This window comes from Epinephelus moara, chromosome 6 (assembly GCF_006386435.1).
Source record: "Epinephelus moara isolate mb chromosome 6, YSFRI_EMoa_1.0, whole genome shotgun sequence".
In the NCBI taxonomy this organism is placed as follows: domain Eukaryota; kingdom Metazoa; phylum Chordata; class Actinopteri; order Perciformes; family Serranidae; genus Epinephelus; species Epinephelus moara.
The window spans coordinates 23,756,882-23,769,418 of record NC_065511.1 but is presented as its reverse complement, the minus strand read 5'-3'; positions in this window follow the sequence as shown (position 1 = coordinate 23,769,418).

Below are 12,537 nucleotides of genomic sequence, written 5' to 3'. Positions count from 1 at the left end.
AACTTAGCTATATATATGCCTGTTTCAAAGCACACTTTCACTTTCAGTTGCGCTGATGGCTTCAAGGTTCTTCTGTCATAAAAACAGGGGACTTTCCACCTCCATCTTTCAGTTTCTTCAGTGACGTCTGGATCTATAAGTTACCCCCCACATACCCAATTGTAAATGAGTGATTCCTTAACCTCCACTTCGAATGAAAAAGCAATGATTGAGCAATTTGCCTACTGCAGTTGACACACAGGGAGAGGCTGAATCACCATTCATCATGCTGCAGAACAGGTTTCTACTATTTGTTTTGTCTGTATGAGGTATGCTTCTCTCTGTGTCCTAATGGTATTTCCAAACTGGGATATCTATCATTTAAAAAAAAAAGAAAAAGACACCTGCTTTAACAAAGGTACGGATGGTGTGCAACAAAACCTCAAAATAGATTAGCTCATATTTTACTGTACATCTCATAACTCAGCCTTTGAAATTGTCCTTCCACTTTTTGCGAAGGCTACAGTTTGTATAAAGAATGAATACTTTAGAAAAATGCCCTTTTCTCACACCCTCTAAATCAATAGGACTTTATTGTGTCAGCACCAAGGTGCCGTGAGGAAACTGCTTAATGTGTAATAGTATAGTGCTGATTGCTAATCTCCTGGTTGTGAATGTGAATTTATCAACACTTTGTTAGGCTTGAATAAATTAAGGCCAATAAACACACACTCTAGTTACGACAGCTAGGTAATGAGTTGTAGCTCAGCCTTAAAGCCAAGGGAGTCAAAGAACACTGCTTGAGCCGTGCCCCCAGCACCACTTTAATGACACTGGGGTCACGGTTCCAGTTCACGTTCATGTGAGATGCACAAGGCTTTCCGCTAACTCCAGTGTAACCCATCTGTGTCATTATTAGACGCTTAGAGCAATTGAAGATGTTTGAAGAGCATGAAAGTCCAATGAGGGTGGATGTGAGTGAGGTGGATGGGTCCAACAAACACTGGGCTTTGACCCAGGAGAGTGGTGTTCAAGACCAACAAACAACCAGCTACATTTGAGCAACTCAAAGCCAGCTGATTTAGCAAAATGCTGCTGCCTTCCCATTTGCGTTTGTGCCACCAAAAACAGGTGTGTATTAGCGTCACAATGCTGCATTTCCAACTGCATTCGTGCTACTCAAAAGATAGGTGTTTTTTAGCAATCAGCACTGCCTTTCAGTCGCATTTGTGCCACCAAAGCAAAGTGTTTTTTAGTGACACACTGCTAACTTTCCAACCGCATTTGTGCTATTCAAATGATGGGTGTTTTTTAGCGACACGCTTCTGCCTTTCCACCTGCATTTGTGCCACTTAAAGCCGGGTATTTGTAGTGACATCAGCAATCTTTTCCTGCCCTTATGCAAGTAGTTTTGTTGCCTAAACCTAACCACCAACCCCTTCTGCATAAGGTTGCCCCTGGCATCATGTTACAGACACCTGGGCCTTCTGTCCAAGCAAAAGAATACAAGGAATACAGATGTGATCATGCTGTGTAGCTATGCTAACATGACTACCACTTTGGTCCAGACTGAAATATCTCAACAACAACCCATTCAACATTGTATGTAGGGCCCATTTGGTTGGTAAATAAGCTGAAAAGTTGACCCTATATTGGATTGTCCATGGGTTCTTTAATGGCACCATGCCAATTGCCCACATAGGTGGTTTTACTCAAGTGGGCCCAAGATAAGACCGCTCTTTTGGGCCCATACCCACTTGGTATCCAGGTAGCCGTAGCATAACCCATGTGGGTCCCACTTGGGTAAACCCACTAATGTGGGCAATTGGCATGGGGCCATTATAGAACCCATGGGCAATCCAATATAGGGTCAACTTTTCAGCTTATTTACCAACCAAATGGGGCCCAAATACACATGTTGACTGGGAATTAAATTGTTTGTCGACACTCATGATCCCCAGGGAATGAATCCTACTTACTCTGGTGATCCCTTGACCTTTTCGTAGCAACATTGTCTGGTTAAAAATCTGGGTTTGTACAATATTTTGGTTTACAATATCATCCAAAAATCACATTCCCATCATCCTTTGCATGCTAACACACCAGATGCTAAACATAACACCTGCTAAACATAAGCATCATGTCATTGTGGGTATGTTCCAATGTTAGGATGAGAACAGCTAGCACGGCTGTGAATCCTCAGTCATGTTGAGTCTTTTTCCTTTGCCACATTTTGTAATTTTGCTGTCTTGGCAAGTGATGCAGCGATTCATGCTGTGAATAGAGGAAATCATAATTTCAAAGACAGCCTCATAAATGAGTCATATTAAGCTGAATGCCAGTTTGCAGTATATGTGTCAGCTTTATAAGAGGTCTAACAATCAACGCTTTGATATGTGATTTCTAAAGTCACCATAAGGCAACTTGAAACTCCCCACAAAGAAGCAAGATAATCACTGTCTGAGCTGCTGATGCATCATTGCACCACAACACCACAATGCTGCAAGAAGGAAGAGTCTAGTAAGAACATCATGATAGCCATCAGCCAACATATACATATATTCCTGAAGATAAAGTATTCATACATAGTGTAAATATGTGAGTACCATTTTGTTTCTATGTGCATTACTGCAGCTCAAAAGGAGCTCTCCTTTCCCTTTATCTGCTCTTTCTTGGGAGATGCCTTAAGTACATGAGTAAAAGTCTATTCAGAGATTCAGTAAGACTAGTTCATGCATCATCATTTAAAAGTATAACATTAAGCAATGTGTGTGCCACTCTGGATTTAAAAAGTCAATCTCTGGGTAATAAACATTGTGTGAGCAAGGTCCCACGTCATACATATTGTACAAGGGGCAAATGGGTGTGCGGCCGATATTTCTTGTGGCGTCAACCATTGATTTTAATCCACTCCACTTCAAAAAAAAAAAGAAACACACATTATAAGCAACTGTTTTGCATTGTGAAATGTTTCAGATACTTTGTCCAACCTCCTGTCTGATCCTTTCTAGTGCAATTATTGAGAATGCCACAAGGTGGGACTGTTAGCAAAGACACTGAACAAGGATGTGGTTTGACTATTAGTCACACTAAGTGCAACTAATGACATCTTAGTTTCATAATATGAGTGGACATGATGGGATTCATGTGAAAAGTCAAGCCACTTGATTTCTCATTAGCTGGATAGTGCTATCTTAACAAATTGATTTCCTCCTCGGTTCCTCCTACCATCTGCATAGTGATGGGACTGGACAGCTGGAAGAAGACATTTACATAGTGGTCTCGAGACACTGAGACTTTACAGCCATACATCTTAATTCATACTAATTGAGATAGCTGCGGAGTGTGTGTATTTGTGTGTATCCGCAGTGTGAATGTGTGTATTCGAGTGCGCGTGCGTGCACATGCAGTAGGAGGGATGGTGATGTGATTTATAGAGAGAGCCCCTTTTAGAGGGACAGTACAGACATCGATCCATGCAGATATTACATCATTTATCTCTGCACATTGGCTATATCTGCTGTACTTATTGCTTGGCTCCCCTCCCTGTCAGCTGCGACATCCTTCCTTCGTTTCTCCTCTCCTCCCCATCACTTTCCCTCTGTCTCTCGTCCCCTCCCTGCCTTCCCTCCAATCTGTAATTTTCATTTTTTCCTTACCTGAAGCCCCTAATGAAAATCTTCCAACAGATCCTTTATAAAAAAGAAAGGAACACCAAATTCTTTCTGGGCCAGAAATAATTTTCCACTCCTGTCATGACTGAAGTGGATGTGGATTTATGGCAACAGAAATGTGAAATAACTCTAACTGGGGCTGTAAGTGCACTTCCTTGCATATAATTCCTCTTTAGCGGTCCCAAGAGGAAGGTGAGGACTTTTTAATAACTCCTTCCATTCACCTCCATCCTCATTAAGAGGTCTAGTTGAGTGAAAATGGGGGGGTGTTGAGAGGATTGATCTCAGCCGAGAGAAAGAAAAGTGAGGGGGCTGTACTTTTTCGAAGGAGTTGTTGGAAGCTCTCTCTCCAGAGCTCTGCTCCAGAATTTGACACATCAAGAAGCCTTTTATGGTGTCATTAGTGTAACTGTTCCACCGAGGACAAATGATTCTGCGGGTTAAGAGGAGTTAATCACCTGCCAATCAAACCTCATCAAGCCGCCTCTACGGATGAGGCTCTATACAAATCTCATCATATTTACGGAGCCTTCAATTAAGAAGAAACAGGCGAGGAGACGCATGCAGAGAGGAGCGAGCGACAGGGCGAGCAGAGGGCAAGCTGGGAGGGAAGGAAAGGAAGAAAGACAGAGATAGAGGAAGACAGAGACAGTAAGCAGAGCTGGACGACTCCTGTCTGACACTAAGCAGCAGAAACGTAATGTCTTAAAAGGCCATCGCAGTCAATAAAGTTCCTAATGTGCTTAAAGCAATTACTGTGTCCGGAGAGGAGCAGAGTGCATGCAGGATATTAACCTCAGTAACCCGCTCTATCTGGTCCATAATTAAATTATCCTCACATCCTCATTCTAATACAGACACACACACTTGAACACTCACACACACACTCATGCAAGTATACATTGATGCATGTTCACATCAAGTATTAGTTGAACCATATCCTGACCTGACAAGAGAAGAAAAACAAGAATAAAAGTGAATGTGAGAGATAGATGATGATGATGTGAGATGTCAGCGCTGATAACAGTACAAGTATTGTTTCAGCCTGAGGTTGATTGACGTGTTATGATTTGGTCTTTTAGGTGGCATCTCAAACACACTGTAGATTTCCATGCACGCACTTGAGAACAAATGATCAACTCTCTGACTGTGTCAATGGTCTCTCCTTCTCTCTTTAAGAATTCTAGGGTGCAATTTATTTCTGGAGTTCCATAGTTTTCTAAAATTTCCTAGAAAAGAACTGATGTGTAAGCATAAAGTCATAGAGAGATTCCTGGAAAGGAATATGTCACTTAGTCCTACAAATACTGGGCAGACAGTGTTCAACTAGTCTCCAGAGAGTCGAGCAATTCAGTTAATCAATTCGACATGGATGGGTAAAATTACATTTCCAGTAGTAAATAAACAAGGAACGTATGTTTACTTAGGTTGAAACTGAGCATTTCTTTCAAGAAAATTCCTCTTTAACTTAGAAACTTGATACAAATCTAATGGGTGATTTTCTTAGAACTTTGTGCCTCTGCAATGGACGAAGAGCAGCTGATGGGTGAAGCTGAAATGAGGAGTTATCTATATGATACCTCCTCATTTCACTACAAAAACCTAAATAATCTAGCAGCTGGCTGGGGGAACGTCGCCAGGGAGCTGAAAGGTTCTGATAATAAATAGAAACAGGGTGTCCAACAAAAGTTCAGCTCAAAAACCACAGTGCTGCATCACTTGCATCCTGTTAGGACATTTCAGTAGAAAACAATGCAATCAAACTGACGCCCTGCATTCATTGAGGACACTTGTCAGAGCAGAAAAAACAATACCAAATACAGTAATTCCTTCAAGTAACCTTTTTTTAAAGACAGTAATTGTATTCAGAATACCACTAATTCAAACTGTAACTGTAACTGAATACAGCCACACATATTTTTTGTTTTAAATATGTAATCCCATTACTTACCCTGAGGATGAGCTGAACAGATGTTAATGGTTGAAGGTCAAAGGTCACTGTGACCACACAAAACATATTTTGATTCAGTTTCATGTCTAATAGAATAAAATGATGAAGTAATGATTAAATTGTATATTATTATATTATTCCATATCCAAAAGGTTAAAGGTCAACTTGACTGTGATATCATAATGTTTTCTGGTCATTATTGAACACCACAACTGAGGAACAGAAAAGAAGACATTTGGTCTGAAACTGAATTTGTGACACTAATCCTGGGTGCCCATCTTGAGACTGTGCTGATAGCATAGATCCTCTGAGCTGTGAAGCATCCAGTAGCTCAGAGGTAGAGCGGGTCTTCCACCAATCAAAAGATCAGCGGTTCGATCCCGGGCTCCTCCAGGCTGCATGTTGAAGTATCCTTGAGCAAGATACTGAACCCCAAATTGCTCCCGATGGCTGTTCCATCGGTGTGTGAGTGTGTTAAAACTGAGTAGCAGGTGGCACCTTGTATGGTAGCCTCGGCCACCAGTGTATGAATGTGTGTGTGAATGGGTGAACGTGACTCGTAGTGTAAAAAGCGCTTTGAGTGGTCACTAGATGACTAGAAAGGCGCTATACAAATGCAGGTCCATTTTAGAATTTGTAGCTTCTTTGCAGCAGCATCCATATTTGAAGCCTTTCCTATCTATAGTCATGTCTACATGGCACTTTATGCTCTGTCCTGTTTCTCTAGTAGTCCTCCACAAGCCCATTGGTTTTGCTAATATTGAGCCACAGGTGATTGTTGTTGCACCGTGTGATGGAGCGCTCCTCTGCACTCCACTGTAAAGATAGTCTCTAAGTAAAGATTGTTTCTTGCTGTAAATTATTTAATGGAATCATAAATATCAATATAGCCCTTCTGGCCAATGTGACCTCCAGCATGCACTGGGGCAGTTTGCTGCTGAGTGTGAAGCGGTTGGGATTAGAGTCAGCACCTCCAAATCAGAGGCCATTGTTCTCTGCTGGAATCCTGTGGGTTGCCCCCTCTGGGTTGAGAGAGAGTTAGTGCCCCAAGCGAGGGAGTTCAAGTATCTTGAAGACCAGTACGCTTGTTCATGAGTGAGGGTAGAATGGAACGTGAGATGGATCAGCAGTTTGGTGCAGCGTCTGCAGTGATGCAGGCGCTGTGCCAGACCATCGTGGTGATGAGGGAGCTGAGCCAGAAGGCATAGCTTTTGATTTACTGGTCCATCTACGGCCCAGCCCTCACCTATGGTCAGGACCGAAAATCTGAGATCACAGATACAAGCAGCGGAAATGAGTTTCCTCCGTGGGGTGTCTGGGCTCAGCCTTAGAGATAGGGTGAGGAGCTCGGACTTCCGGAGAGAGCTTGGAACAGAGCCGCTGCTCCTTCGTGTCGAAAGGGGTCATTTGAGGTGGTTCAGGCATCTGATCAGGATGCCTCCTCGGTGCCTCCGTTGAAGGTGTTCTGGGCACGTCCCACTGGTAGGAGGCCCAGGGGTAGACCCAGGACATGCTAGAGGGATCTCATCTGGCCTGGGCCTAGTTTCCCAGGAGGAGCTGGAAAGTGTTGCCGGGGAGAGGGACGTCTGGGGTGCTTTGCTCGGCCTGCTACCCCTGCAACTCGGATAAGCGGATGAAAATGGATGGATGGATGGATGGATGGACATATCAATATAGTGAAAACTTCAAAAGTCTGCACTACATACAGCATTTTATATCAGTAAGAACAGACATGGATTACACTGCAACTTGTCTGATTGGCCGAGGCGTACAGCTGCAAGGTGGTTATTCTAGTTATACTTCCCCGTGATTACAATTCCAGGAAAATAGCACGCAAATTAAATCATTCCATAATTTTTCTGCACTCTTCCACCTATTCATACCTCATTTTCATTTTCCTCTTTGCACTCATTGTTTACATAGGTCCTCTAATTGTGGCTGACATTTGGATCTGCTGCATGTTTCTTAAACTCCTCTTCCTTTCTCCCTCTGCATTATGCGTATTCAAATTTAAATAGCTATGTCCAAGTAGTGTAACTAATAAGCTCTTCGAGTTGATTTAATGCTGTTTAATAGTTGTCATACAAAATGTTATTTGCAGAGCAAAAGAAAAATCTTGACACTGTGAATGCTTATTATTGCCACTAAAAATAACTAACCACCCTTAAGCGTTATGCATGGGGCCCCGGTGAAGCTTTCCTCAGCATCTGGGGCGGCTTTTGTGGTTGGACTGGGCAGCGAGCTAATTTAGTATTTCTGGATGGTGCCTCTTTGGTTTGTTTTGCTATGTTTGTATTGTTAAAGGCCCAGGGTGTAGGATTTAGGGGGATATATTGGCAGAAATGAAATATAATAATAGGTATGTTTTCCTATATATATCTTATAAGTATCTTTATTTTTTCGTTACCTCAGGACCTGTTTCCAACAAGCAGTATGGTACAGGTCGGTACGCTTTTTTCCCTGTTTCCACTGTGAATAATTGTGGATGGTACCAATGGAGCCGTTCCGTACCGTCCCCATTTTTGATCACCCCTCTGTTGGGGTACTTGGCACACTGATCTGGTACTAAAAGGTCGGGCTGTGAACACTGCAGTCCGTTGACTGGTCAATAGAGGACAGTCAGTCTGCTCAGGGCTGAGTTGCTGCCTGCAACATGCTAAACAGCATAGGAGTAAGATTGATTTGTAATGTGAAACTGCTTTCTTACATGTTTTTACCTTTTTGTATCACCTGGTACAGAAGATACCTCTGTAGTTAATGCAGCCCCAAGTTAAAAAAAACATCCTGCACAAAAAACACTGAAGGAATTCTAACCTAGAGAAGTTAAAGCTCGTTGAAATCTTCAGTCCTCACTAATAAATCCCCCTCAAATCTTAAACACTGTTCCTTTAAGTAATATTTTCTGACCTAGCCTTGGGAATTCTAAGCTGCTTCTTCGGATCAACGTAACACAGAGCTATCTATTAAATAAGAATTGTGAGTCTGATGGTGCTTATGAATGTGTGTGGGTGTATGTGTGGGTGGGTATGGGTGCCTTTGTCTAGGTGTGCTTTGTTTACCATGCTGGGGAGGACACCATTGCTCTGGCGAGATGATACAGGAGGATAGGCTGTCTGGGAAAAAGGTGTAAGCCCATCAGCAGGCTGTCAACCACACTCTCACACACACACATTTTCACACGTACACACACACAAGAATAAAATACAGCCATCATACTAACTAATAGAGAGATGGAGATAGGGAAAGTATTTTTGTCACTGGTCACTGCCAGTCTGCTGCATCCACCAGTATGAATTCATATTCAAGAAGCCATATACCCTTGTATACAGTAAGCCTTGTCACATGAACAGCAATTTGTCACCGTGTGGTGTTTAAGCTGTTGTGATGAACACAGTGTGAATATTATGAACTGGGTTAGTGCACTGAATTTAACCATATCAGCTGGTACAAACCCAGCAGGAACTACAGCTTAAACCATGTTACAGCAAGTAAGCACTTTTGGAAGATTCATACACATGTCCTTGAGGTATTTGAATAGCACATGTTAATGAATATTTAATGGTGAAAATAGTAACCTCTGAGCAGACTTGACTATCACTGCATATTTAAGGACATATCTCACTGCGTTAACAGGAAGGAAATGATGATTTTTATCAGTAAATGCAAAACCGCATCTATGCTTCACTCTCTATAAGTGACAGCTCCTTCATGGCACCGAAGAGAATTAAATAGGTGTGGAACGTTGTGGCATTAACAGCTTGTTGATGTCATTTACACAATGATTGCAGTCATCTCTGTGAGAATGTGATCTTTGGCACTATCAAGCCACCTCTCAACAGAAATAAAGACTTGTCTATCACAGAGGGCTCTCACTGATGATTGAAGTTGGTGACACCTGGCTATTGCAGCTTCATTCCTTTCTGCCTTATAAGGCCATTTTCAATAGAGATGTATTGTACATTTGACTCCAATGGAGTATCTCAGACTCATTCAGCCTAAGGATGCTTCATAGATGGATAAATGTGAAAATTGTGAAGTCTAAATAAAGAGCACAGGAAAGTCACGTGGCTCACAATATGCCCTTCAATAGAAGACCTTGTTAAAGGAGCTAACGCAATGCTGGTGAAGCCTTTTGCTGCCAGGTGAAGCTGTCTGTATTTTGCAGGAGTTTTGTCACTGTCTGTGGTGTCTTTCCTGCATTGCTGCACCAGACGTTATGCATTTTACATCAACCTGAGGGGCTCGATGGAGCAGCAGTTAGGAGTGTGGGGGAAGCTATGGTGGAATATCCAAAAAGTTCTAGAGTGGATATTCCAGATAAAAAGGGGTTAAAGTGTCATGAATCAATTCAGGAAGGACCCAAATGCAGAACAGAAGGCAGGTTGAAGATTAACCAAAAGGTGAGCTTTAATGCTGATGGAAATTCCTCAAAACAGGCAGGCAACAAAACACAAAGTCCAAAAGAAAGGAGAACCAAAACTAATCTGATCAGACACAAATCAGGGAAGCAAGATGAACACAGGGAAGAGATCCAAAACAGAAGAGGAGAGACCAGGAAGATACGACACCATGAACACTGGGATGAACACGGACAAACTGACAAGGAACAAAGGGAAACACACGGGTATATATACACAGAAAACTAATCACAAGAATGAGACACAGCTGGAGTAGGAGGACATGGGCCAAAGGAGGAAAATGGGGATTGACTAACAACAAGAGTGAAGTTGGGAACATGAGGGTGGAGCAAACGAGACTGATACATAACAGGTGTGAGGGGAAGATGAGACTGAAGGAAGACAGGTGTGATAGAAAGAGGCGGGAAAACACACAAAGACAGGAAGTAATGACACGTGGAGAGAATCTGAAAAAAATAAAACAGAAAACAGATTAGAAATGAATGAATAACAAAACAAGGAGGAACACAAACAGATAACCTAGCACAAAATGAAGTCCACAAGATAACATAATATTAACCAAAGTCAAGGATCATGACATGAAGTCAAAAAAAGAGTGCTCCTAGAGGCGGGGGAGATACAGTCGGCTCACCTGACAACACAAGCTAATGCTGTGATCCATTTACGTTGCTACGGGCGGTGAGACTCAAGATGATGTCGTAACATCCTGTTTAAATTGGTGATATGTGTCCCCGTTTGCGTTTGTACCATTTACGACCTAAACGTAAACAAAGATGGATTCCACCAAGAAAGCAGTCGTCGCTATTGCAGTAGCGGAGCCTTTATTATTAGCAACACTGCTAGCTACTTTCACCAACATCAACGGATAAACAACACATACACGACATTCTACGCACAACAACACATCATAAAGCATTCCCATAAAGCAGTATAATGTGTATGAGTAATTAAAATAAAGACTCAAATTTGCTAAACAGTAAAAATAATAGTAAAGAGCAGAGCCACTTATGGTAAATATAGGGCGCAGCCATCTTTGCTTTCGTCAGTCTTTCGAAACTCGTAGTCCTCTGAGTTTGAACGAGACCGCTACTGGTAGCACCGCCTCAAAGAGGTGTGTCATGTCGTGTTGCTGCGTAATTTTGCGCAGCTTTCCGTCTTTCCTACTGTCTTACTAGCGGTAAGATCTATATGGAACGCACCATTATTCCCAACATGTCAAATACCAATTCCTGGCCAGTGGCCTGATAGATCAAACTATGACGCCCTACCCCTCCAGCGTCGGGAACTGCCCATTGGTTCGACAGCCCATTGGTTCGACATCCCATTGTTCCGACCATATTAAACTCATTGTTCCGAAGTCCGTTCCGAAATCATCATGATGCCCTGTGGTTAAGGTCTGGTTAGGTTTAGGCACAAAAACCACTTGGTTAGGGTCAGAAAACGATCATGGTGTGGGTTAATGAAAAAGAAAGTGACAAACACATAAGCCGTGAGTCTGCTCTGCCTCAAGCCGGTCGCGGTGCACCATACGCCCGCCGCGAGCCGTTCAGCAACGCAGACAGTCGGACTAATGGGATGTCGAACCAATGGGCTGTCGAACCAATGACATGGACCCCCAGCGTCAGCTGTGGACGCTAAGGGACAGCCATTACATGCCTTGTGTCTTTTCAAAGTAAATGTCTGTTTTCATAGGAAATATACAGTTTCTGCCTGCAGACAATAAACTTACAATGTAGGTAAAAAAATGACCACCACTTACTGTTCTTGTCTGGTATGCAAGCTGCTATTCAAATTGTTGAATATTTGCACATTTGATTTGATTGCAGTTACATCTTTGCACCACTTGATTGCACATATTTATTTTTATTTTGTATTATTGCTTCTATTCTATACTTCATCATGGGTCAGTTCAGAATTAAATGTTGTTTTGATTTGCTGTATGCCTGTGCATAACTGTAGAAATGACAAAAAAGCCTCTTGAATCTTGCATAAATTTAGGCAACAAAAGTATGGCTTAGAAAAACATCATGGTTCGGCTTAAAATAATTACAGTTGTCACTAATGCAATGCAACTTCAGTGAAAGACCCAGTGCTACTAGTGTAGAATCCTACACACACTAAGACACTACATTGTTATTAGAATATTTTTTAATTTATATGTTTATCGCTTTTTAAAGGCATAGGAAAAAACATAGGAAAAACAAATCCAGGCATAGCACATCATATGTAACAGTGGCCTAGTCACAGTGATTAGTACAAGTAGTAATAGTAAAATTAAGTATCTGAAAGAATTTCAGTACAGGGTCCCAAATCATATCAAACACAGCACCTCTATCGTCATTATACAATCTCAGTCTCTCCAGATGTAATGAATTAAATTATATGTAGGAACACAGTCCATCTTCCACACTCATAAAATGAACTTCTCTGCAATCACCATTCCAAATAAAACAGACATTTTTTGATATTTGCCAGCAGAGGATAAGGAGCTGGTTGCTCCAAGGATAGCTATTAA